At 40.4% G+C, this 27,885-nt stretch overlaps 2 long non-coding RNA genes across 2 annotated transcripts in view; both read right to left on the bottom strand.

Moving 5' to 3' along the window:
* Nucleotides 1-27,885, bottom strand: part of LOC135362366 (uncharacterized) — a 51,813-nt gene that overhangs the window by 13,949 nt on the left and 9,979 nt on the right. Inside the window, exon 2 of the long non-coding RNA XR_010406967.1 lies at nucleotides 18,122-18,196. This is a non-coding gene — a long non-coding RNA (uncharacterized LOC135362366). The remainder of the gene's footprint in view (nucleotides 1-18,121; nucleotides 18,197-27,885) is intronic.
* On the bottom strand, nucleotides 1,684-18,115 carry LOC135362367 (uncharacterized). Its single transcript, XR_010406968.1, has 3 exons — nucleotides 15,446-18,115; nucleotides 13,811-13,889; nucleotides 1,684-3,206 (listed from the first exon to the last, which is right to left on the bottom strand). It is a non-coding gene; the product is annotated as an uncharacterized LOC135362367 (long non-coding RNA).

Below are 27,885 nucleotides of genomic sequence, written 5' to 3'. Positions count from 1 at the left end.
ACGTGGATCTTGTGCAGATAATGATTCCAATAAGCCAACTTAAAAAAAAGAGACGATTGGAATTTGAACACTGTGTATTTGATGACAATAAAGAATAATTATTTGGGGGGTGCCTGGGTGTCTGAGTCGGTTAAGCATCCGACTCTTGATTTCAGCTGAGGTCATGATCTCAGAGTCATGAGGGCTCTGTGCTCAACACAGAGTCTGCTTGAGACTCTCTCTCCCTCTCCCTCTGCCCATCTCCCCCCACCCAGCCTCTTTCTCAAATAAGTAAATAAATATTTTAAAAGAAAGAATAAATAATTTGGGGGCGCCTGGGTGGCTCAGACATTTAAGCATCTGCCTTCAGCTCTGGTCGTGATCCCACAGTCCTGGGATCGAGCCCCGCATTGGGCTCCCTGCTCAGCAGGGAACCTGCTTCTCCCCCTGCCTCTGCCTGCTTCTTCCCCTGCTTGTACACACTCTCTGTCAAAAATAAAAAATCTTAAAAAAAAAAAGAATAAATAATTCGTTGGTTGTAGACATTTTTTTTTTTTAAGAATTTATTTATTTGACACAGAGAGACAGCGAAAGAGGGAACACAAGCAAGGGGAGTGGGAGAGGGAGAAGCAGGCTTCCCGCGGAGCAGGGAGCCTGATGCAGGGCTTGATCCCAGGACCCTGGGACCATGACCTGAGCCGAAGGCAGACGCTTTACGACTGAGCCACCCAGGCGCCCCTGTGGATATGTTTTTAACCAAGTTCTTATCTTTTAGAGACAAATATGAAAAGATATGATGTCTGGGATTTACTTCAAAACAATGCAATGGTGCGGGAGAGACAAGGATATAAATGAGACGAGACTGGCTATGAGTTGTTAATTGTTGACGTTGGGTGATGGGTACATAAGGGTGCATTATACTATCTACTTTTCCATAGATTAATATTTGAACTTTCCCATGGTAAAAATTTTTAAAAGGAGATGAAAAAAAATATATATAGTGGCAATGATGTGGCAGTAGGAATTGCTAAATATTCCAAGATAGGTGGTGAAGCTCCAGTTTCTCAGGGTGGCACATTTGGGGCAGATCACGGCCTCACCTAAGCTGGCTGCACCTTGCCAGTGTGCATGGGATTTCACAAGCAGCAAATCTTTACTGAGAGCCTTCTGGTGTGTCAAACCCAATGAGAAAGATTCTTCTGCTGGGATGGAGAAAGAGATGTGCAGTGTACCAGTTTATAGAAATAGTATAATGAGGGCGCCTGGGTGGCTCAGTTGGTTAAGCGACTGCCTTCAGCTCAGGTCATGATCCTGGAGTCCCGGGATCGAGTCCCGCATCGGGCTCCCTGCTCGGCAGGGAGTCTGCTTCTCCCTCTGACCCTCCGCCCTCTCATGCTCTCTCTCATTCTCTCTGTCTCAAATAAATAAATAAAATCTTAAAAAAAAAAAAAAAAAAATAGAAATAGTATAATGAAATAATCACTCACACAAAAAGTTCCTCAAGGTTCATCTAAAATCAACATGTATCATTTGTGTAGTTTTTAAAATATACTTTTATTAAGAACAGAACAAAATCTGACCATATCACATTGCTGTTTAAAACGATCCATGAATCTTTTTTTTTTTAAGATTTTATTTATTTATTTATTTGAGAGAGAGAGAGAGAAACAGCATGAGAGGGAAGAGGGTCAGAGGGAGAAGCAAGCTCCCTGCTGAGCCGGGAGCCTGATGTGGGACTTGATCCCAGGATTCCCAGATCATGACCTGAGCTGAAGGCAGTCGCTTAACCAACTGAGCCACCCAGGCACCCGATCCACGAATCTTCTAATTGTCATCAGGACAAAGCTCCTTAGCCAGCCTACCTCACATCCATACCCTGCCTCCTTCCCCAAGCCCCATCTCCTGCCCCTCATCCCCACACACTTTCAACTCCAGTCACAGGAAAGGACTTGTAGTTCCCAGAACATGCCTCTCAGAGTTGATGTTCTCTTGGGCGTTTCAGCCATTCATTCAGTAGCATTCATCTGTACTGGGCCTTGCATCACGCTGTCTCATCACTTCATGGACTGTCCTTTTCCCTCATCAGTCATTCTTCCAGCCTCTCTTACTTGTCATGTTCTCTGAGAAATCATCTTTGAACCACTCAAGCTGAAAGAGGTGCCCCTCTTCTGTATTCTTTGTATACGGGGAGCAGCAGGGAAAGCATGGGGACATGTCTTATTTCTCCCACTGTGCCCTGAGGGCAGAGATGGAATGCTGTTTAAGCACAGTGTGTGGCTTAAGACTTGAGTCATATTAGAAAACCAATAAACACTTGTTGAATAAATGAGCAAATGAACGAATGAAGCTTCCCCATTAGCATGTAAACCCACAAGGGCAAGGATTTTTGTTGTTTTGTTCTGCTTTATCCTTAGCACCCAGGACACTACCTGGCACATTAAATATTTGTTGAAATAATTAAAGGTACTTGTCAAAGAAAAATCAAGGCGATGTTGATATTAAAACTCATGTGCAAACTGGCTACTTGCTGCGGTCAGCCTGTCTGTGGATGGGCAGCAGACTTTGATCCTGGGCTAAAAAAGAAATTAAAGACAAAAAGTGCTTTGGAGGTCAAATACAAATCCATATTTTATTGAGTAAATAACCTGGATCTTAAAACTCTCCCTAAGCTCAAGAGAGACCAGAACATTTACTTATTTGTTTTTACATGCACTATTTTAGAAATCAGTATACTAAGTGTTGATTTGACTTCACCTAAAAAGAAAAAGTTAAGATTTTTGGAACTGAAGTAGATTCTCATTTGACACAGGTCATTTTCTATGTGTCCATGTTGACTGTGGATCTAGAGAAACATATGCAGCAATGGGGCTGCACATGGTTTCCTACACCAGGAACAGCCAGAACCCTAGGAAATCATGAATGACATCACCCTTACTGATCTAATTTCTAAAAGACAATGGAATAATTTCTTCTTGCCCAAACCTTACTACAACGGTTTGGACCAGCAATTCCATAGTGGGGTGAGGGGAGGGCTGCACCGACAAAGGACAATTGTTGACCTCCCCACAGCAGCAGGATGGTTTACAAAGTGATCTTTCTTAGGAGTTCTGCCTGGGACTATTGTACACATGACAGGTGCTCTTACATAAGTAAGGCCGAGTTGGATTCCATTTGGATTTCTTTTCTTCTTAAAACCGTCTTTCTCTGGACTTGTCCTCTCTAAGTCACTAGAACAACAGAAGGGAAAAGTGAGATCTTGAACATCCTGGGGAATCGAGGCAGGATTTCCTTCCTCTTTCTTTACTCATCCACCTTTTCATGGCTGCCATCCGCTGGGACCTCTTTTGAGAGGAGCTTTTATTCCCTGCTTTCTTTCAGGCTTCTGCCTCACATAATCTTCACTGGCTTTTCACAAAGAAAACTAAGACTCCCATTTATTTTATCCAATCCACCGCTACATTCAGCCTTGAAAACAGCATGCAGCGCATTATCCTCACGGGAACAAATAACAGAATGGAGCCCGACTATTTTCCATGAGGCTGGTTTTTGTTAATCAAACACATTTATTCTCTGAAACATTTTCAGTGCCTGTTGAGAAATAAGTGGTACCAGAAAGGACAGTATCTCTCAGCATGCAACTTAGAAATGTATAGACAATAGGTCTTAATGTGAAAATAAGTCAATAACTTGTGGAGGGACAGTAGGACAGTAGGACAGTAGGACCATTTTATGTATGATCAAGATGGATACACTATGGGTACCCTTGACCTAACAGTTCTGCTGTAGGATTCTAGCTCACAGGAATGCTCATGCCTGGAAGCAAAGGCATATGAATGGCATTACTTATTGAAATATATATATTTATATATACAGAGCCATATGAACTGACAAAAAGAGACACACTGTATATTGCAATGTGGAAAAAATTCATTGCAGAACAATATGTAATATATGATTCCACTTTTGTTTAAATAATCCACACCATATGTATATGGATGTATGTCCTTTTATATATTTACAGATATAAAGAAGTCTGGAAAGATAACCAACAACAAACTGTTAATGGTGGTTCCTTCCTCTGGAGAGTGAAATTGGGGGAGTTTCACTTTTTACTTCATCAGCTTTGGTATTATTTTAATTTATTTTTAGAAAACAATAAGGGAAATAAATAACTGAATTAATACAAGGTAGTTAACACATATAAAGTGCTTATTCTTAGCTGGGCAAGTGCTGGACACTTTATATATCATCTTACTTGTTCCTCCAACTTTCCGAAGTAGGTTAATACTATCCCCGTTTACAGATGAGAAAACAGATTCTGAGAAGTGAGTAACTTGCCCAAGGTAACAGGGCTACTAAGTAGCAGATCTGGGATTCGAACCCAGGGCTTTCTGACTTCAAGGCCCAAAATATTCCCATTGGTCCAACAATGCCATTTCGTGTGATATAGTCCAGCTCAGTAGATGGGCTTATTAACATTGCCACATGGCTGCTGAATGTTAAGTGTACTCTTTAATATACAAAAGGGGAAGGAATAGTATAATGAATCCCTGTGCTCATTATCATCCAGAGACAACAATTACTAATATTGTGTGTGATTGTTTCATCTACTCCCAACACATACTTTTTACTTTTTAGGAAGCCTTTTAATGCCAATTCAAGACATCATATCATCTCCCCATAAATACTTCAATCTGTAAAAATAAGAACTTAAAAAAAAAACTCATAATGGTGTGATACCATTTTCACACAAAAAGATAACAATCATTCCTTAATATTATTAAAACCCAATTCATGTAAATTTTCCCAGATTGTCTCAAATGTATCCTTTTGTGGTTATTCAAATTCATGTCTCTTAAATCTTTGTCTCCTTGAATCTATAATTTCTCCCTTCCTTTTTCTTCATATGACTTACATATTGCAGAAACTAAGTCATTTGTCTGGTAGAATTTCTCATCTTCTTGATTTGATTTCTTATATCTTTATGGTGTCATTTAACATGCTTCTCTATCCTTTATATTTCTCACAAACTGGTGATTAGAGACCTTAAATTCAGGTTCAATTCTTTTGGCAAGACTTTTTCTTAAGTGGTGATGTATACTTCCTACTGCATTTTATCAGGAGGCAACTAGGGTCTGGCTGTCCCATTTTTAATAATGCTAAGGTTGAACACTGAGTTCCAGGGATGCCAGCCTGATCCTCACTGACCTTCCACCTAATAGTGTTAGCAGCCATCGATGGTTTTTGCCTAGATCCATTTTTTCATTAGGGGCTTAGGGTCACTTAAAATTCTATAAGACTTAGGGATATTTTTCAAAGACTTATTTATTTATTTGAGAGAGAGCGAGAGAGCATGAGTGGGAGGGGTACAGGGAGAAGAGGAAGAAAGAATCTCAAGCCGGGCACCTGGGTGGCTCAGTCGTTAAGCGTCTGCCTTCGGCTCAGGTCATGATCCCAGGGTCCTGGGATCGAGCCCCACATCGGGCTCCCTGCTCAGCGGGAAGCCTGCTTCTCCCTCTCCCACTCCCCCTGCTTGTGTTCCCTCTCTCCTCGTCTCTCTCTCTGTCAAATAAATAAATAAAATCTTAAAAAAAAAAAAAAAAGAATCTCAAGCCAACTCCACGCTAAGCGTGGAGCCAACATGGAGTTTGATCTCATGACCCTGAGATCACGACCTGAATGGAAACCAAGAGTCAGACACTTAACCAACTGTGCCACCCAGGCGCCCCTAAGACTTAGGTATTTTTTAACAAACATCCTAAGATAGCAATACTATGTCTTAGTTTTGGGGCAAGATATTAAAAAAAAAAAACCTTCTTTTATCTACTACCCCTCATGGGTTTTTCTTGTTTTTGTTTCTGCAAAAGTAATTGAGTTTTTATTGTGTTTTATTTGAGCTTTTATGAGTAATTGAGTTTTGTTTTCCTGAGATCATCAGTATTCTGAAAACTTCTAAGCCCCATGTGGGACCATTTTGCTACTTAGGTTGACATTTTTATTAACCTGTTATTCGGAATTTTTATCTATGTTTCAATTCCTAAATAATTCATAAAAAAGTAAAAAGAAACAGATCTCCCATTCTTCTGTGACAAATATCACAGTAAGCCAGCTAAACTCGGAGGCTCTGAGTCATTTTCAATTTCATGCCCAGGATAAAGGTGGTTTCTGTCAGTGATCCTAAGGCCATTATTCATTTCACATTTATTGTAGCTTCTGTCCTGTTCTGAGGCTAAAGAGAGGAAAGGACGAGGCCCTGTCCTCCAAGGGTTCACAATCTCCTACACCAATAAAATAGGGAACTGTCCCAAAGGTTCTTGGGGCACAGGGAAGAGGCACCCCCAACTATGGAATCAGGGAAAGCTTCTTAAAGGAGATGTTGAGTTTTAGAGGATGAGTGGAAAGTAACTAGGCGAAGGACATTCCAGGAAAAGAAAACCCGTCCAAAGCATGGAGGCAGGAAAGAATAGGTCCTTTCAGAGCACTGCACATGGTTTTGTATGGCTGGAGAGTAAGCTTTATAGGGGTGGCTGTGGCGGGGAGGGGCAGGGGCAGGGCATGAGCGCCTTGTCTGCCATACTAAAGAGTTAGGATGTCCTTGAAGGATTTTAAGCAGAAGAGTGACAGGATCTAATTTATGTTGTATATTTTTTCAATAGATTTTTTTTTCTTTTTTCTCTTTTGAAGTCAAATTCACATAACATAAAATTAATCATTTTAAAGTGAACAATGCAGCGGCATTTGGCACATTCACAGTGTTGTACAACCATTACCTCCGTCTAGCTCTAAAACACTTTCATCGCCCCAAAAGGAAACCCATACCCATTAAGCGGGCACTCCTGATTTCCCCCTCTCCCCAGCCCTGGCAACCACCAGTCAGCTTTCTACTTCTGTGGATTTACCCTATCCCCTCAGTACATTTTTATTTCTAAAAATTACACAAGTAATATGGATTCATTACAGAAGAATCAGAATATAGATGAGCAAAAGAGGAAAATAAGTATGTCTCACAATCTTAGCATACCATCATAGTTAACTTCTGTATGCTGTGATCCTTCTAAGCAGTTTTTTTCTGCATTTCCCCACCCCTATCCTCCATGTCCTTTACAGGGTCCTCCAACCTTCTGGAGTACCCCAACTCTTGAGATATAAAAGAATTCTGCTCAAACCCCTATCCTATGTATAGTCCCTCCCAATATCTCTCAGGGTTCTGGGGGGTTTTGAAGATGGAGGCAGGGGTGTCCTCCCTTTAGCCACCTCTAGCTCTGATCTTCTGCCTTGATCCCTACGCTTCATTTACCTCCTGGGCACACTGTCTCTTCTACACTTCCCCAACTCCTTCTCTCCCCAAAATATGGCCTAAACAAGGTGGTGTGTTAGCAAATACTTAAAAAAAGATTTGGGGGCAACAGAGGATGGCTTACATTGAAGCACGACTCAGAGACAACTTGAAACTGAATTTCAGAGACGAGTTCTAAGAGTCCAGTAGTCATTCTCACTGGCTGTCTCTCCACCTGGAGCTACAACAGCATTAGCTGCAGGCTTCCCTCCCTCCCTATCTTTTCCATTTTTTAAATTCAACCTCCTCTAACTCATTTCCAATTCCCATTCCCTTTTGCACAAGGCAATTCAAGGTTCCTTTTGCTTTGCTCCAAACTGCAAAGCAATTCTAAACTATTCTGCTAAGTCAAAATGGTCCCTCCCTATGAGAACTCTAGTGCTAGGTTGTCCAACTCATAACTTTCCCCCTACTGGCTGCATTTCCATTATTCTTTCTTATTTTAAATATCTTTCCTTAAATATTTTTTGTTCCTATTCTCCTACATCTTTTTTTTTTTAAAAAAGACTTTATTTATTTGACAGAGAGAGAGACAGCAAGAAAGGAAACACAAGCACGGGGAGTGGGAGAGGGAGAAGCAGGCTTCCCGCCGAGCAGGGAGCCCGATGTGGGGCTCGATCCCAGGACCCTGGGATCATGACCTGAGCTGAAGGCAGACGCTTTATGACTGAGCCACCCAGGTGCCTCTCTACATCTTTTTTTAAAAAAATTATTTATTTATTTGTGAGAGAGAGAGAGCGCATGCAAGCAGGGGGAGGGGCAGAGGGGGAGAGAGAACTGCTTCTCCCCACTAAGCATGGAGCCGGAAGTGGGGCTCAATCACATGACCCTAAGATCAGAATCTAAGCCAAAATCAAGTGTCCAACACTTAATTGACTGAGCCACCCAGGCCCCCTTCTACATCTTTTGAAATGGTTGCACACATCCCCTATTTTGGACACTTAGGTAGTTTCCAATGCTTTATTATTATAGACAGTTCCATGTTATATAGTAAAGATTATTAAGGTTATGTATATCCTTATTAAACATATGGATATATGTCCTCAATTACTTCTTTGTTGTACATTCCCAGTCGTAGCATTGCTAAAGAGTAAATCCTATCTAATGGCTTTTATATATACCCTCTAGAAGAACTGTATGAATGGATATACCCAATAATGTTTGAAAGTGCCTGAATCTGGGCACCTGGGTGGCTCAGTTGGTTAAGCGACTGCCTTCAGCTCAGGTCATGATCCTGGAGTCCCGGGATGGAGTCCCACATCGGGCTCCCTGCTCGGCAGGGAGTCTGCTTCTCCCTCTGACCCTCCTCCCTCTCATGCTCCCTGTCTCTCATTCTCTCTGTCTGAAATAAATAAAATCTTTAAAAAAAAAAAAAAAAAAGAAAGTGCCTGAATCTATTAACCCGTGTTAATAGTGCATATATTTATTATTTTTTTCTTTGTGGTTTTAATTTACATTTCTTTGACTTATAGCGGAGTTGAACTTTTTTGCTTATTAGCCATTTGAAGTTTTTGTGTGTGTGTAAAATACTTTTTCTGGTCAACTGTATAGTTTCATTTTTCATTTATTAATTTGGAGGGTCTTTGAATGTTAAGGATATAAGCCTTTGGTTAAGGGTATTTCCTACAATATCATTTCTTTTAACTTAGTTTATGATGAATTTTGCAGTATAAAAGATTCACCTTTTTATACAACCACATCTATCATCCTTTATGAGCTCTGTTTTTAGTTTCATATTTAGAAAGTCATTCCTTACTCCAAAGTTTTGTTGATACTCACCGTATTTTCTTCTTCTTACAATTCTTAATCCTTCTGGAATTTATCTTTGTGCACTATGTGAGTTTGGGTTTATTTTTCATCATGATACAGTTACCTTAACACTCCCCACTGATAGGAAGCACAGGCTTTTTTATGTACACAATTCTTCTATGTACTTAAGATATATTTCTGAACTGTGCTTTCTACCTGGTAATGTTTTTATTATTGTATCTTGCTGGTTCATCTTAATATCTGGTAGGAAAAGGCTTTTGGGGTACTATTCTTCCTAAAGATGTGCTTGACTTTCTTTTTGCCTTTTTTCTTTCTCTTTTTTGTTCAAAACATTTACTTTGCACCTTATACAGGACACCCCGAAGTTTGCATCATGACTTGAGAGTTACCCCTGGGATCTACAGGCAGTATGTCCATCTCAACAGCATGATTCTGGGAGTTGGGGAGTCATGCAAACACAGGCAGGACTTTCGAGGGAGAAAGGGTGCAGAGCAGGCATGTACTTCAATCCTTTCTTAAGGAAAAGGCAGTAGAGCATTCTGAGTCACTGAAAACTGGTACAAAAGTTTTGCAAAATAAACTTTAAATAGATTCCTTTCACATTCTAAAAAAAAAGTTCTAGCTATTTTTATTGAGGTTTTGTTAAATTTATAGGCTTCGCCTGAGGAAAATTAATATCTTTACAATATTAAATCTTCCAACACAGTAATGTAGAATGTCTCTCCTTTTATTCAAATCTCCTTATAGATTCTGTGGTAAGGTTTGTAGATATGCACATTTATCATTAAGTTTATTACTAGGCACTTTGATTTTTTTTTATTACCATGATATATGGGTTCTTCATTTCTATTTTCTTTCTTAGCTAATTCTTGCTGATATACATTTTTTTTTAAAGATTTTATTTATTTATTTGACAGAGAAAGACACAGCGAGAGAAGGAACACAAGCAGGGGGAGTGGGAGAGGGAGAAGCAGGCTCCCCGCAGAGCAGGGAGCCCGATGCGGGACTCGATCCAGGGACTCCAGGATCATGACCTGAGCCGAAGGCAGTCGCTTAACCAGCTGAGCCACCCAGGCGCCCTATACATTAATTTTTAAATATTTGTCATAATTGCCAAACTTTCTGAACTCTTGTTAGTTCTAACAGTTTTTCAAGCAACCATACAGTCTTCAAATAATGATAATTTTGTCTGTTCCTATCAAATATTTATACCTCCCTTATCTCTTTTTCTCATTATTGCATTGATTGGCACTTCCAGAACAATCTTAAATAATGCTAATGACAGTCAAATTATTAACTTTAATGGAAATGCTTCTAATGTTTTATTGCTAAGTATAATATTAGCAGTTGGTTTGACATATTAACATGTTAAGATTTTCTTTAATCAAAATGTATGTTGATTTTTAGAAATTTTTTTAGCATCCTGTTAAAATGATCATATGATTTTTCTCCTTGACATCATTGATCAATACATATAATATATTCTATATTGATGCCATAAATTATGTAAATAGGTACTTTTACCATTGAACTTTTCTTTTACCATTGAACCTTCTAAGCTCTTTTTGGTCATGGCGATTTGCCTGTTAAAATTATAACTGCAGGTTTAGTTTGGAAAATGGACTGGAAGGAGACAATGACAAAGGTAGAGAGAACATTTAGGAAGCAATTACAGTTCTGAAATAAAACAATGGCAGTGGAGACAGAGAAGAGGTCTGGATCTGAGAGATGTTTAGGAAGAAAGATCAATAGTAGCTCCTTGGATATGAAATCTGAAGGGAAGAAAGGAATCCTTCCTTCCAAGAACTGCTAGGTTCCTGGTTTGGTGACATTTACCAAGACAGGGCTACAGGAAGAAAAGCAGGTCTGGGGGTGGGGGATTGGAGAAGAGGATAAAGGATGAACTCAATTTTAGGACTCTTAAGTTTGATGTCCTGAGTGGAACACCCAGATAGAGACAGGTAAGTCATCATCTACATGGATCTGGAGCAGAAAGACTTGGGCTGTAAATATCAACTTGGTGATTATCAGTGCATAGAAAACAGTTAAGTGTAGAGCGTGAGAATACAAGAAGGCTGAAAATGGAACCACAAAGAATGACTCATTTTAAGAGATGGGAGAAGGAAGAAGTGGTTGTATATGGCACACAACTTTACTCCCCTCGACTACTTCCTTCTTTCCAGAGGCACCATTCACCTGCACCATTCACCTGCTGCCTCTGCTGAGTTCCCTGGAGTCAGAAAGGAAGTCCCAGACCCGTATGACCTACACACCCTCCCATCTGTACTGGTTTCTCCTCACTCTCAGATAAGACTAAACGCCATACCACAGGACATGAAATCTTGCTTCTGCAGATGGTATCAATAGACCAGGTAATGCACCATAGAAGTCACACAGAAGGGGCACCTGGGTGGCTCAGTTGGTTGAACATCTGCCTTTGGCTCAGGTCATGATCTCTGGGTGCTGGGATGGAGTCCTGCATAGGGCTCCCTGCTCAGTGGGAGAGCCTGTTTCTCCCTCTGCCCCTCCCCCTCTGTGATCTCTCTCTTTCAAATGAATAAATAAAATCTTAAAAAAAAATAAGTCACACAGAATGACAAGAGAGTTAGCTTCTTGTGGGGCTTGACAAATGGGAAATGAGAGATGGAAGTGAGGTTGATAGGTGCATTTTTCTCATTTCCCCCTTCTACACACTATTTCAAGGTTGGGATTCCTCCCTATGGCCATGACAGAGAACCTCTGTGGCTCAAGGAATCTACCTAAGTCACCTGCTATTTCTCACCATGGCTTGCTGGGAGTAGTGCCAGCATGTTAACATATCATACTGCACTGCTTGGCTTTTTTCACTGTTACCTTCCTGAGCTTGTACCTAACCCCTTCCCCCCCACACAAAAAAATCAGCACTTTAATATTGACCCCAGGTGCTATAATCTAGAGAATTTTCACTAAGACACAGATGCTAAATTGGTAAATTGAATAGGAGAAAGACTATTTAAATCAACTCTTCATTTGGACTTGGATCTTTAGAGCATGTGTTCTATTTTTCTGAGATTTCAACATGATGTAATGAGAAAGGGAATAAAAAGGAGGGCACTGTGGAGGCATGAATCGTGATTAGATCTGAGAAAGGTAGAGCAGGACCAGGTAGAGAACTGTCAAATTAGAAGATGAAAAGGATATTAAACATTAATATTAGAACAGCTGTTGAGTTCACATGTTACCCCAGGTTAGGTTATTGAAAGAACATAGCAATCTGGTTTTATTTATTAAGTCACTATCAGAAGTACTAGCAACATCTAGCAAAACCTGTCATCCATAAGATGTCTATTTGCTTTGCTACAACAGAAAGCCTACAACAAATAGCCTTTATCTATTGGCCTTTCTCATGAGGAGGGCAATGTCCTGGGCTTAATGGAAGTAGGGCAGTTGCTGGGGGGAGGCTTCTCAAACTAATAAGACTTAGATGTACCCTGAAGATGATATGGTCTCAGAGGCATAAGTACAATGAAGTATACAGATCATTATTAATACAAGGTCATATAACATTTAAAAATTACTCAAAAAAGGGTACAAATAAAATTCTAAGAAGATCAAAGGAGGGAGAGATTATGTTAGTGGAAAATAATTGGGAAACACTTGAGAGAGGTAGTATATTTGTTAGACCTAATTTTAATAGTTACCCCCAGGGGAAGGATAGGCAGACTATACGAGTAAAAAACCAGCACAGGGGCAGGAAATAACAGTATAATTGTAGAATGATAGACCTTAACAGATTTGAGGGATATATCCAAAAACTTTGAGAATCCCCAAATAGTCATAAACCACTATATCATACATCTTCCCCAACAAAATGCATATATAATACTGAGTATGTAGATACAAAGCCATCATGTGATGTGAAAGATGGACTATCAGCTAGCCTTGCATACCAACTAAATGATTTGCTTCTTCATGTCCATATCCAAGTACACAGGATGCAAATTTGGAACTCAGCAAAATGATACATGACTGCATTTTACCCAGGGACAATCAACGTTGAATGTTAAATCCATAAATATCAACAGCCTACTGAAGTTCCATCTGGCTGAAGTGTTCAGCATGAATCAACCCAGAAAAGGATTCCACTTGTTTTAGGATAAAAGGAAACATTTTATCATTTGTTTGCAATTTCTTAATATTTCTTCTATTTTGATGAAGCTCGTTTCATGAACATATCTTGTGTTTTAGCTTCTTCTCTTCTATCTACACTCTACCTAACACCAGGTGAAAATTCATCCTCAGGTCAAGAAGGATAACTAGACAGGTCCAACCCCTCAGCAGGCCTTGTAGACCACTGGGGACCATTAGAAGAGTGGCCCATGGGAGCTCTTCTGTCCATCCTGGGTCTGGGAACACAGCCAAGTAAAAACCTTAGTGGTAATCAGGACCCTACAGTATAGGCTGGAAAAAACTCTAACTTTGATCACATCCCAGTGTCTCTCTCCTGACGGCTTTGACAACCTTTAAGCTGAAGAAGAAAAAAGGGGATTGCAGGAAGATACAATTAAGATTGCACTCATGCACATGCACACACATGCATACACACACAAACCAAAACCAAATGAACAAACAGTGGTCTCCACTGTTTGGCTTGCTGCCAGAAATAGCAGGCACTGAAAGAACAAGAAGCAGTTCCCAAGAACAACCTTTCCACAAAGCAAAGCCCTGAAGAGTTAACTGACTCACGGAAGCCAAAATGGGCTTTCCAAAGCTTCAAATGAGGGCTTCAGTCAGCCAGCCGGGGCATGGATCAGGACAGGAAGAACTTGAGAATAAACAAACACCAATTAAACTCATAGCCATTACCCTCTGATACCAATATTACAAATCTGATTTTGACCAAAACCCTCTAAAACCAAAAAGAAAATGTCCTTCTGACTACAAAAATATTTCCGTCCTCTTGAGGTTATAACACATTAAATGGATACAACAAAAAAAGTTAAAGCCATGCTTCAGTGGATTGCTTAAATGATGAATTAAAGAGAGAAAGAGCATTTCTTGTCAGTAATCCCTGAACTTCATTTCTAAAGGCCTTAATATATAATGAAATTTGATAGACCATTTGACAGCTATTAAATGGGACCATTAGGAAAGCTTCATAGAAACATGGGTGAATGATCCTTAAATAAGGTTGAGTGAAAAAAAATCAAAATATAAAACATCTGGAATTACAATAGCCTACATTTATTAAGGATTTATAACTGAAATATACATATACACATGGATATGAATTAGAATGGAAGTAGTTGTATTAGGATATGAGATTTAGGGTAATCTTGATTTTCTTGAAAATTTTCTTTGATATTATCACAGCAATTTATCGATTAAAATAAGTATAATCAAAAAACTAATTCTAGAGGAAAAACTGATGAATACCAAATTACTGCTATTGATTTTCTTATGCTTTGTCATGCATCCAAGTTTATAATGGAAAGTATTGACAGGAAATTTGACTTCTATAGGAAACAACAAAGCAGTCACTTTGTAAACTTAAATTTAAAAAATACAACAGAGAAAATGAGGGGTTTGGGTTTGAAAAGAAAACTTAATTTAAAAGTGTTCAGGGGGCGCCTAGGTGGCTCAGGAGGTTAAGTGTCTGACTTTTGATTTCAGCTCAGGTTATGATTCTCAGGGTTGTGAGATCAAGCCCAGGGTCAGGGGCACTCAGTCAATCTGCTTGAGATTCTCTCTCTCCCTCTCCTTCTGCCCCTCCCTGCCGCTTGTGCACACTCTCTCCTCTCTCTCAATAAATAAATACAATCTTAAAAAGATTAAAAAAATGAAACAGTGTTCAGGGGCACTTGCCTGGGTCGGTCTCTAGAGCATGTGACTCTTGATCTTGGGGTCATGAGTCTGAGCCCCACATTGGGCATAGAGATTACTTAAAAAATTAAAAAATAGTTTCAGACCCATGACATGAAGGGACCATGATGTTGCTTCAGCTGTCCTGGGGATTCCCATGTGAGGCCCACAGTGTGGCAGTTTTGTAGTTGGGGGCTCTGTATCCACACTTCAGCTCCACCACTGGAGTTGTAGCTTTTTAGTCAAGTTACTTAAGCCTTAGCTTCCTCCTTTTTAAACTGGAAATATGGATAACCCACCTCAAAAGATATCGGTAAGTCTTCAACAATATAAAGCATGTAAAGCAAGCACCTAATACCTTGCACAGTAGGCAGTTCATATTCAGTAAATGCTACTTCCCTTATCTCTCCATTCCCTTTTCAAAAATCCACCATATAAAAGTGCCTGTGACTGAGTTATCATCAGGTTATTAATAACACCATTTGCCACTTATTAGCTGCCTATTAGGAGACCCATTACCTGGTAACAGTAGGCTTCCAGTAAAGATATGCTTAATAAATGGGTGGATGGATGGATGGTTGGATGATGGATGGATGGCTTAGTCTCTGTCTTCAGATCCCTGGAGGAAGAGACACTGGGTTTGTTCTATATATTTCTAAAGAATACAGCTGGGGCCAGAAGGTATAGTGGTAACCTCTATTTTTTGAGGAGAGAGAATGGGTTTGACTAAGCAAAGGCCAGGCTATTGAAGACCTTGGGAAGAACAGAGTGAAAGGGGGGGCTTTTCTGACTCCCCAGGTCTTTGGACTCTGCTGGAGTCACCTTCTCCATCTCTGGGTCTGAGAGGACAGCACCCTGCCAGAGGTGCATTGCTCACTTGCCTCAGTCCCTGATGCTCTGAGGATGGACCTTTGTGGAAGACCTGTTCGACTATAACAGGCCTTCCACATGCTCAGGCCCAGGTGCAATGCATGGGCTGTTGCCACTTAATTTCCTTGGACAGCAGGTAGAAGCTACCAGGAGACAGTTTCATATAAAACCAAGAACAGCATTCCAATAAAGCTGTCCAAACATGGAAAAGGCTGCCTCATTACCAACCCCTGGGCTGGGAGGAATGTTGCTACAGTTTTGTTATGTTGGAGAGAGAATTCTAGCTTTAGCTTGATGGTTACAGAGAAAAACTTCTAGCCTGAGATTTTGATTTCATTCCACTCTGTGTCACACTCTTAAAATTAGGCTTTCTACTGACACCTAGAGACTTACTTGTAAATGTTTCTACAAATCCAAACCTGAGGAAAGCTTCATTCTTAGTTCAAATTTTCAACTCCACTTGGGCCTATAGGTATTCTCCTTCTGCAGATACTCCCAGTGGAGGAGTCTCACAAAAGACTAAATATTATGATCTTGCAATCACTGTGTCTTTTTTTTTTAAGATTGTAAGTAATCTCTTCACCCAATGTGGGGCTCAAACTCACAACCCCAAGATGAAGAGTCGCATGCTCTACCAACTGAGCCAGCCAGGTGCCCCGCAATCACTGTATCTTGACACAGCTACAGGACCAACACAGAAACACAGTTAGAGAAGGTCCCTCTCTGTCTCAGCCTCATGGAGAAGGAAACAGGCCATATACATGACACAATAAATTACCATGTGAGGGAGAACCTGCCAAATAGCTAATGTGGGTGATTAGCGTCATGAAAGTTAAAACAATAAAAATAACTCTGTGGTCTGGGGAGGAAGAGCTTTTGCAGAGGGAGTGAAACTAGAGCTGGTTCTTGATGGAGAAATAACCCAGGAAGGTAAGGCGGGGTGGGAACAGGTGGCAGTAAGTATAGTGAGATTCCTTGGAGTCCGGTAAACCTGTTATCAAATCCTGGCTTCTCTTTACTAGTCACAACTTCAGCTAATTTCTTCAAGTCTCTGAACATCAGCCTCCTCCTCTTCCAATGAGGACACTCATGCCTTCTTTGAAGGCTTGCTGTATGTATTAGAGATAACACATATAATTTGGCTTGCTCGGTGTTTGGCACATAATAAGCATTCCAATGACAGCTTGTATTGCTGTGGATTTGACACAGGGGTGGACCTGGTGTGTTCAGGGAATATGACATGAGACAATTTGGGGTAGTGTTTGTGTGGAAGCACAGGAAGTGAGTCTGAGGCTGCGTTATGTGCTGGAGAGAACCCAGGTCGGAGTCAGGAGACCTTGGTTTGAGTTCTTAATCTAATTTTACCAGACAAGTCACTTCCTTCCTCAGGGCCTCTCTTTCCCATCTGTGCAGTGAGGATGTTGGTCTAGAGAAGTATTTCTTTATCCTGGCTGCATACTGGAATCATCTAGAGAGTTTTTCAAACTTCTAATGACCGTGCCTCACTCCAGACCAACTAAATCAGAATTTCTGGGGCTGAGACTCCAGACAGCAGAAAAAATAATTTTTTTATTGAGATATAATTATTTATATATTTAGTGCATACAATTTGATGAGTTTGGACATATGCACACAACCAAGACATTATCACCACAATTAAGGTAATAAACATATCCATCACCTCTAAAAGTTGGTGTCCCATTTTTGTGTGTTTGGTAAGAATACTTAACATGAGATCTACCCTCTATATTTTTAAATGCACAATACTGTGCTATTAACTACATGCACTTTGTTGTACAAAAGATCTCTAGAATTTATTCATCTCGCATAATTGAAACTTTACACCCATTGAGCCCCTGGCAACCGCCATTCTATTCTCTGCTTCCAATCATTTGACTAGTTTAGATACCTCATAAAAAGGGAATCATAGAGTATTTGTCCTTCTGAGACTGGCTTATTTCACTTATAATGCCCTCCAAGTTCATCCATGTTGTCACAAATAATAGGATTTCCTTCTTTTTTAAGGCTGAATAATATTCCATTATACATATATGCCACATTTTCTTTATCCATTCATCTGCTGATGGACATTTGGCTATTGTAAATAATGCTGCAATGAACATGGGAGTGCAAATATCTTTTTGAGATACTGATTTCAATTCTTTTGGATATATACCAAAAGTGGAATTGCTGGATCATATGGTAGTTTTATTTTTAATTTTTTGAGGACCCTCCATACTGTTTTCCATAGCAGCTGAATGATTTTACATTCCCACCAACAGTGTACGAGTCTTCCAATTTTTCATCATCCTCACCAATACTTACCTTTTGTTTGTTTTGTAATAGCCATCCTAACGGGTGTTGAGGTGATATCCCATTGTGGTTTTGATTTGCATTTCCCTGAAATGCAATGATTAGTGATGTTGAGTACTTTTTCATATACTTGGTAGCCATTTGTATGTCTTCTTTGAAGAAATGTCTTTTCAAGTCCTTTGCCCACTTTTTAATTGTGCTATTTGTTTTTCTTGCTATCAAGTTGTAAGAGTTTCTTACATATTTTGGACATTAACCCCTTATAAAATAAATGATTTGCAAATATTTTCTCCTGTTCCATTCTGTGCCTTTCACTTTTGATTGTTTCCTCTACTGTGCACAAGCCCGCTTTAATCTGATGTGATCTCACCCACCTATGTTTGCTTTGTTGCCTTTATTTTTGGTGTCATATCCCAGGAATCATTGTCAAGATCAATGTCTAGGTAACTGGGTGGTTCAGTCGGTTAAGCAACCCACTTGGGGCCATGATCTCAGGGTTGTGAGATCAAGCCCCACATCCGGCTCCGTGTTCAGGGAGGAGTCTGCTCGAGATTCTCTCTCCCTCTCCCTCCCCCATTCACCCTCTCTTTCTGCCTCTCTCTCTAAAATAAAATCTTTTTGTTTGTTTTTTTAGATTTTATTTATTTATTTGATATATGTATATAGAGAGAGCACACGAGGGGGGGGATGCAGAGGGAGAGGCAGGCTCTCTGTTAAGCACGGAACCCAACACGGGGTTCGATCCCAGGACCCTGGAATCATGACCTGAGTTGAAGGCAGATGCTTAGCTGACTGAGCCACCCAGGTGCCCCCAAATAAAATCTTTAAAAAAAAAGATCAATATCAAGAAGCTTTTCCCCCATGTTTTCTTCTAGGAGCTTCACAGTTTCAGGTCTTACAGTTTAAGTCTTTAATCCATTTTGAGTTGATTGTTGGGTATGGTACAAGATAAGGATTCAACTTCATTCTTTTCATGTGGATATCCAATTTTTCAGTAACATTTGTTGAAGAGACTAGACTGTCCCTTCCACATTGTATATTCTCAGCATCCTTGGCAAAGATCAGTTGACAATATATCCATGGGTTTACTTTTGGCTCTCTATTCTGTTCCATTGGTCTATATGTCTGTCTCTATGCCGATACCATATTGTTTTAACTACTGTAGCTTTGAAATATATTTTGAAATCAGGAAATGCAATGCCTCCAGCTTACAGACAGCAGATTTTTTAAACCTCCCCAGGTGATTCCAACATGGATCCAAGGTTGGGAGCCATTAGACTATTGTCAAAGCCAAACTCTGTGCTCTGGAGTTGAAATATGTAATGCATAGACAGAGTTTGGGTATAAAGAAAGAAAATAGTTTACTACTTTGCCAGGCAAAGGAGGCTGCGGCAGGCAAATGTCTTCACGATGGTAAGCCCACCAGGGTAAAAGGCAGGAAAATACAGGATCTGGCAGTTTCGACAGGTACATGCCGCCAGCTGCCCTGTCATGTTTCAAGGTGGTCTCATGACCAGCACTGACACCAGCTGTCACAGTCTTGTTACTAAGTATATATTGAGGTCAGTGAGATGTCAATATCGACACCAAGTTCCTGGAACAAAGGATTTTACAGAAAAACAAGTGAAGAGAAGGGGGAGGCTTCAAGAATGAGGAAGAGAAAAATTTGTTCAGTTTTAAGTCAAGCCTCGCTGAAGCGCTAAGGTGTCCATCTTAATTTCCATCCGCCTTTATGTTTCTATAGTGGTTTCAAGACTACATAATTTTTAAAGTGTCTTGTAGTTCTAATATTAGAAAGATAAAGAAAAATAGGGGCGCCTGGGTGGCTCAGTCATTAAGCATCTGCCTTCGGCTCAGGTCATCATCTCAGGGTCCTGGAATGGAGCCCCACATCAGGCTCCTTGCTCAGCCTGCTTCTTCCTCTCCCTCTACCCGCCACTTCCCCTGCTTGTGCTCTCTCTCTCTCTGTCAAATAAATAAATAAAATCTTAAAAAATAATAAATTAAATCAAATCTCCTTACAGCACACATCCCACTGACACCTGAGACATGCAGAGCGTGATATTCCTCAAGGAGTTCGTGGCTGCCTTAAGCCTTAATGTTTATATTTCATTAAAGACTAAAAGTAACCTTATCTTGACAATGGCTAAATTTTCAAGGTCCTGTAAGACCCTGCTTTCAGCATACAAAAATTCCTTAGAAACCTATGTTATCTCTACCTCCCCTCCCTCCACAAAATTTAAAATATATAATCAGTCAGCCCTCACACTTGCAGGTGCAGCTTCTTCTGGCCACAGGTCCTATCCCCTCTCCCACCAGGCGAAGAGAAGACCTACCTTTTTGCTGGAAGTTAGTACCCTGGCCTGAATGGTAGTAAGACCCAGAAACTTGATGCCCTTTCTTTATTCCTAGTCTTATACAGAGTTGTCTTTTGGGCAGAGGACAGTCACCTAAGTCACTAGGACAGATGCCAATCTTAAGACTCTCATATGATGTTTCCTCCTTATTGGTCTAATGTGATCCCCTCCACATCTCTGGTCTAGCCACTTCTGACCACGAGAACTCCATTGGGAGCCAGCCGAAACCAGTACCTGACTGAATTAAAACCCAAATGGGGACTGTTTCCTAGGGAAGTCAGCTTTAAGGACCACATGTGTTGGAATGTCGCTTAGATCATGATGGACTTCTATCTTCACTATTTTTCATCAGTGTCCCCTACTGACTACTGAAGCTACAAAATTGGATAATTTCCCCTTGTAAAACTTTTCTAAGTGTTTTCCATGGGTTAACAATGGCAGGGCCGTCACACAGCAAGGCAAGGCAAGGCAAGACAAGTTATCTTGGTCCATACGCCAGCACCCATTTTCCAGTCTAGAATGCGATGGGGAAGTGGGTGGGGGGACACTAGCATCCCTCCTACAGGGCCTTTAATGGCAGGCGGTGATCATAGCGATTTCGTTCAAGGGACACCTCCAGTTGCTTTGATACCAGGAACCTCTGACATCCTGCGAGGGACGCCACCCAGGAGTTGGGGAGGAATTTTAGCAATGGACCTTCTCTACTTTTCTAGGAACATGGCATCTTCTTCAGTCCCCAAGGACTTTCCCTTGTGATGCCTTTTAACCCACTGGAATCAATTCAGACTGCAAGATCTAAGAAAGAAAAAACTGATCTTTTGTAATACTGCCTGGCCTCAGGACTCCTTAGGAGATGAGTAAAATGGTCCATTAATGGGTCACTAAGCTTTAATACAATCTATCAGTCAGATCTCTTCTGCAAGGAACAGGGCAAATGGACTGAGGTACCCCCTATGTAGAAACCAGAGGATCTGGCATGACAGGGCCCTGAGGCTGATCTGGCTCCCTCTGACATCAAGATGAGTGCACCCCACCCAGATGTCTATTGACAGATGAATGGATAAAGATGTGATACACACACACACACACACACAATGGAATACTACTCAGCGATCAAAAAATGAAATCTTGCCATTTGCAATGACGTGGATGGAACTAGAGGGTATTATGCTAAGCGAAATAAGTCAGAGAAAGACAATTATCATATGATCTCACTCATATGTGGAATTTAAGAAACAAGACAGGATCATAGGGGAAGGGAGGGAAAAATAAAACAAGACGAAATCAGAGAGGGAGACAAACCATAAGAGACTCCTAATCATAGGAAACAAACTGAGGGTTGGTGGAGGGGAAGGGGGGGGATGGGCTAATTGGATGATGGACATTAGGAGGGCACGTGATGTAATGAGCACTGGGTATTATATAAGACTGATGAATCCCTGAATGCTACCTCTGAAACTAATAATACACTATATGTTAATTAATTGAATTTAAATTAAAAAAAAAAAAAAGATGACTGTGCCCCAGGTTACCCTGGATGTGGAAGGTAAGTTTATCAATTTTCTTATTGATACTGGAGCCATTTACTCTGTTCTTAGTCAGCACTCTGGTCCTACTTGTTTTTGTAGCCATACAATTGCTGGCAGAGAAAGAGAAACAAAATGTGCCGTTAGACAATGCCTTTAACTTGTAAATGTAAAAGTAAATTGGTTACTCAAGTTTTTCTAGTCCTTCCAACCTGTCCTACTCCATTGCCTGGATGAGACTTATATAAACTAGGAAGCAGGTTTGCTCTTACTAAAGAAGAGGATGGCTTGTTCTCTTTAACATCTGGGGAATTAAAACCTTACCCTCATATCCCTTCTAATATCTGGAAGGAAGTAAATTCCCAGGTCTGGGATTGTGATGTCCCAGGTCAGGCTCTTAAAGCCCAGCCAGTTAAAGTAACCTTAAAGGATGTAAGCACTATACCTCATAAAAGACAATACTCCTTAAAACCTGAGGCAGGGGTGCCTGGGTAGCTCAGTCAGTTAAGCATCTGCCTTCGGTTCAGGTCATGATCTCAGGGTTCTGGGATCAAGCCCCACATCGGGCTCTCTGCTCAGCAGGGAGCCTGCTTCTCCCTCTCTCTCTGCCTGCCACTCCCCCCTGCTTGTGCTCTCTCTCTGTCAAATAAATAAAATTAAAAAAAAAAACCTGAAGCAAAGGCTGGGTTACAACCACTTATAAGTTTCTCAAAGATGGTATTTTATTTTATTTATTTTTTAAAGATTTTATTTATTTATTTGAGAGAGAGCATGAACAGGAAGGAATGGTAGAGGGAGAGGGAGAAGCAGACTCCCTGCTGTGCAGGGAGCCCGATGCAGGGCTCAATCCCAGGGCCCTGAGATCATGACCTGAGCTAAAGGCAGATGTTTAATAGACCGAGCCACCCAGGCTCCCCAACATGATATTTTAAAGCCTTGTCAATGACCTTATAATACTCGAATTTTACCAGCAAAAAAGCCAAATGGAGAATATCAGATGGTACAAGATTTAAGAGCTATAAATGAGGCAGTGGTGTCTATTCATCCCATAGTGCCAAATCCATACACTATTCTCACCCAGGTCCCTGGTGATGCCAACTGGTTTACAGTACTTGATTTAAAGGATGCCTTCTTCTGCATCCCTCTAAGTGAGGAAACACAGCCACTATTTGCTTTTGAATGGGTCTTACCTTCAAGCCCACAAGCTGCTCAATTAACCTGGGCAATCTTACCACAGGGACTTAGACACAGTCCTCACTTTTTTGGGGCTGCACTTAGCAAAGACCTCCACGATATCTCCTTGTCTCAAGGGACTATAATTTGATATGTGGATGACATATTAACCTGTAGTCCTACAAAAGAAATGTCTGATAGTAATTCTAGAACTTTACTTAACTTCTTGGCAGACAGAGGGTATCACATGTCTCCTATAAAAGCATAAATATCTAGACAACAAGTACAATATTTGGGATAGGAACTAACACCAGGACACCATATGCTGTCTACTGACAGGAAAAAGGTATCTTAGATCTTGGATCTCCAGCTACAAAGAAACAATCTCATAGTTCGCTAGGTATGGCAGGCTTTTGCTGCCTATGGATTCCTGGATTTGGGCTCTTAGCCAAATCATTATATGTTTCAATTAAAGGCCCTTATGAAGAACTTTTGCTCTGGACTAAAGCCCAGCAGACAGGTTTTCAAACATTAAAAACTAAACTTTCCTCAGCCATGGCTTTGGCTTTTCCAAATTTAGAAAAACCTTTCACTTTATATGTAGCAGAAAAACAGGGACAAGCTTTGGGAATTCTTACCCAACAGTTATGTAATGAAACAAGGCCAGTGGGCTATTTTTCAAAGTCACTTGAAAATGTAGCTCAAGCGTGGCTGGCTTGTCTTCGAGCAGTAGCTGCCACAGCCTTCCTGGTAGAAGAGGCTTCAAAACTTACTATGGGGCAATCCTTAAACTAATGACTCCACACCAAGGTCAAAGTGTCTTAGAAACCAAAGGCCACCAACGGATGATGGGAGGCTGACTTACTAGATACCAGGCTATACTTTTAGACACACCTGAAATAATTCTTAAAACCTGTCAAACTTTAAACCCAGCTACCCTTATGCCCAGACTTGACCATCATACTTCTATGTTAGAACATAACTGCTCAGAAATTATTGACCTTGTTTACTCTAGCAGATAAGATTTAAAAGTTTCCCCTATTGGGGCACGTGGGTGGCTCAGTCAGTTAAACGTCTGAGTCTTGATTTTGCCTCAGGTCATGATCTCAGGGTTGTGAGATCAAGCCCCGAGTCAGGCTCCATGCCGGGTGTGGAGCCTGCTTAAGATTCTCCCTCTCCCTTTGCCCCCCATCTTCTCTCTTCCTCTCTAAAAAATAAAAATAAATAAAATAAAAGATTCCTTTATTGAAAATGCAGATGACAACTGGTTTACTGATGGCAGTAGCTTCCTGGATAAGGGAGAAAGAAAAGCCAGATATGCTGTAGCTAATTTAATTAGGACCACTGAGGCAAAAGCCCTTCCAATAAATACTTCTGCTCAAAAGGCTGAATTAATAATAGCACTTACCCATGCTCTTCAATTGGTAAAAGCCTCAAAAATTAATATCTATACTGACCCCAAATATGCTTTCCTGGGGCAATTTGGAAAGAAAAGGGATTATTATCAAGCCACAACTCCCCAATCAAATATGGGCCTGAAATAATTACTCTCCTTGAGGCTGTACACCTACTTAAGGAGGTAGCTGTAATCCACCTCAGAGGACATCAAAAGGACATAACTTTAGAATCTAAAGGAAATAATTTGGCAGATTGTGCAGCCAAGCAGGCAGCACAGAATAAACAAATATTAAGTCTTACACCAGTCTTAATCCAATAAAGTCTGTAACTCCACTCTATTCAGACCAAGAAATTCACATAGCCCAGGAATGAGGATATTTTAAAAATGCACAGGACTGGCTTGTTAATGATGAGGGAAAAATCTTTATACCCCAAATTAACCAATGGAAGGCAATACAGGGTTTACATCAGGCTACTCATTTAGGCAAAAATGCCTTAGAATATTTATTTATTTATTTATTTATATATTTATTTGATGGAGTAAATTCAACAGCTACAATAAAATAGATCTGCCGATCCTGTAGTTTGTGCATAAGTAAATCCAGATGGTGCAGTCTGCCCTCAAAACCAGCCCAAAGGCGTGGAACATATCCAGAAGAGGACTAGCAGCTTGATCTCACACAGATGCCTCCTTGCAAAGGTTATAAATTCCTACTAGTGTTGGTTGATACTTTCACTGGGTTAATCGAGGCCTTTCCTTGTAAAATGGAAAAAGCCATGGAAGTAACCAAAGTTTTGTTATGAGAAATTATTCCCAGATTTGGCCTTCCACAATCCCTTCAAAGTGACAATGGTCCTTCTGCACAAATAACTCAACAAATAGCATAGACTTTAAAAATTAAGTATTTTCTACATTCAGCCTGGCATCCACAATCCTCTGGAAAGGTAGAGAAAGCTAATCATATTTTAAAACACTACCTTACTAAACTTAGTCTAGAAACCCAGGTAATTGGGCTACTCTCTCACCAAAAGGACTTGTCAGAATGAGAACTGCTCCAAAACAACCTCTAGGATCCAGCCCTTTTGAGTTATTGATGGAAAGCCATTTCTTTTTTTTCTTTTTTAATATTTTTTATTTATTTATTTGACAGAGAGACACAACCAGAGAGGAAACACAAGCAGGGGGAGTGGGAGAGGGAGAAGCAGGCTGCCCGCGGAGCAGGGAACCCGATGCGGGGCTCGATCCCAGGACCCTGGGATCATGACCTGAGCTGAAGGCAGACGCTTAACAACTGAGCCACCCAGGCGCCCCTGGAAAGCCATTTCTTACACTGGGCCTATTATTAGATGAAGATAATAATGCTCTATTAAATTATTCACTTGAGGTTGATTTAATTCATAAGTCACTTAATGAATACACTGATCACATGCTCCCCAAACCTGACTCAACTATAACTGAAAGTCTACCCCCTGTAAGTCCTAGAGACATGGTTTATTTTAAAAACTGAAAATCAAATATGGTGGGGGACTTAAATCCAAAATGCAAAGGTCCATATCGGGTCATATTATGTACTCCCACTGCAGTAAAATTAGAAGGGCATTCTTCCTGGACTCCTGTATCTAGAATAAAACCTGTACCTCCTTCACAGGAAACCCATGAGCAAACTAATGTGCCTTCTTTCTCCTGTGAACCTGTAGAAGATCTCAAACTCCTCTTCAAATGACAATGAAGGTTGTATATTATCTTTGTTCTTTGTTCACCTATCTGAACTGACAATTCCTTCTTACAATGGGCACATTACTCTGAACTTCAAAATCAAACAGCTTGCTGGATATGTGGAATTTTGTCCATGTCAAGTACATCCCAGTTACCCTGGTGGGTTTCCCCTTTACAAGGTACTGATTGGCACTCTCTATATACTTATATTTCAGAAATAATATATAACGATACCCTGTTTTGTGATAAATCTATCACTAACCAGAATGTTTCTTCTTGGCCCACGATCAATATGACATGGAATTTACCAGGACATAACCAAACTTTTTCATACCCTCAAACTATTAAAATATTAACTGACTTTACAAACCCATAAATTGATGCCCACTAACAAGTGCCTAAGTTATGAAACCCTACTTATCGCTATACTGAGGAGGGTATATATCAAATTTGGGACACATATTTATGGCTCACACCCTCCCTTGGACAGCTCAGTCAAAAGGCACTTTTATGCTGGGAACAAAGAAATCATACATATGATACCTGAGCAAATAGCACACGACTTCTAGGTTGGCTATCATTAGAAACAGGTTCTCAAACCACTGTACTCAAGTTACTGACTGGTTTGCTACTGATTGCATGAGGCGACCTAGAATCAGATGGCTAGCTCCAAATGGGACCCACTGGTTACGTGGAACTAATCTATGGCCCTGGCTTCGTCCAGGGTGGATAGGTCGTTGAGCCTTAGGTTGCCTGGATTCATGGGTGCGTTACTGAAACTATCACTACCCCAGCTAATCTTCCCAATTTAAAACAAAGATGGGCAACATCTGTCTTTCACTGGTATGATCATTTAGCATCCATCTTTGTTCCATCTGTAGAGTTAGAAAGCATAATTTGGAATGTGGAAGTCCTTAATAAATACACTATAAAGGCACTCAATGATTCACAAACCAGCATCTCCTTACTCAATATTGAAGTCACACAAATGCACAAAGCAGTTCTACAAAAGAGAATGGCTTTAGATGTTCTAACAGTAGCACAAGGAGGTACATGTGCCATTATCAAAACAGAATGGTGTGTATACATACATCCCAGATTATCATAAAAATGCCACAGGGCTACTAAAAGATATGAATACTCAAATTGAGGCTTTATAAGATCCTTCCCTTTCTCTTAATGACTGGTTAAGTTCCTGGCTTGGCGGAGGATTATGGTCAACTATTCAGGTTCTCTTTGCTGGACTTATTCTTAGAGCCATTTTAATTCTAATATGCTGTCTTCTTCAATGTTTTTTTGCTTGGTGCCAAGACTCCATCACTACAATAACTGCACATCGACAGATGATCCTTTCTATTCAAGGAGATTCACCTATGTTGTCTACCTTACATTTGGCTACCTCTGCCTTTTGTAACTCCTACATCCCCAACTGACCAATGTTGACCCATACGTAGGGACATCTCTCTTTAGCAGGAAGAAGTTACAGAAGACAAGACCTTCCACCCTCAGCAACCTTAAAGATTTAAGGGTCAAAATGGTTCAACAGGGGGAAATGATGAGGAAAACAAAGGCAAGAAAAATGTAGTTTAAATCAAATCTCCTTAC

Source organism: Mirounga angustirostris, unplaced genomic scaffold (genome assembly GCF_029215605.1).
Source record: "Mirounga angustirostris isolate CCGP_5_RB_7025 unplaced genomic scaffold, mMirAng1.0.hap1 SCAF_13, whole genome shotgun sequence".
NCBI lineage: Eukaryota > Metazoa > Chordata > Mammalia > Carnivora > Phocidae > Mirounga > Mirounga angustirostris.
This window is presented reverse-complemented; position numbering and strand designations above follow the sequence as displayed.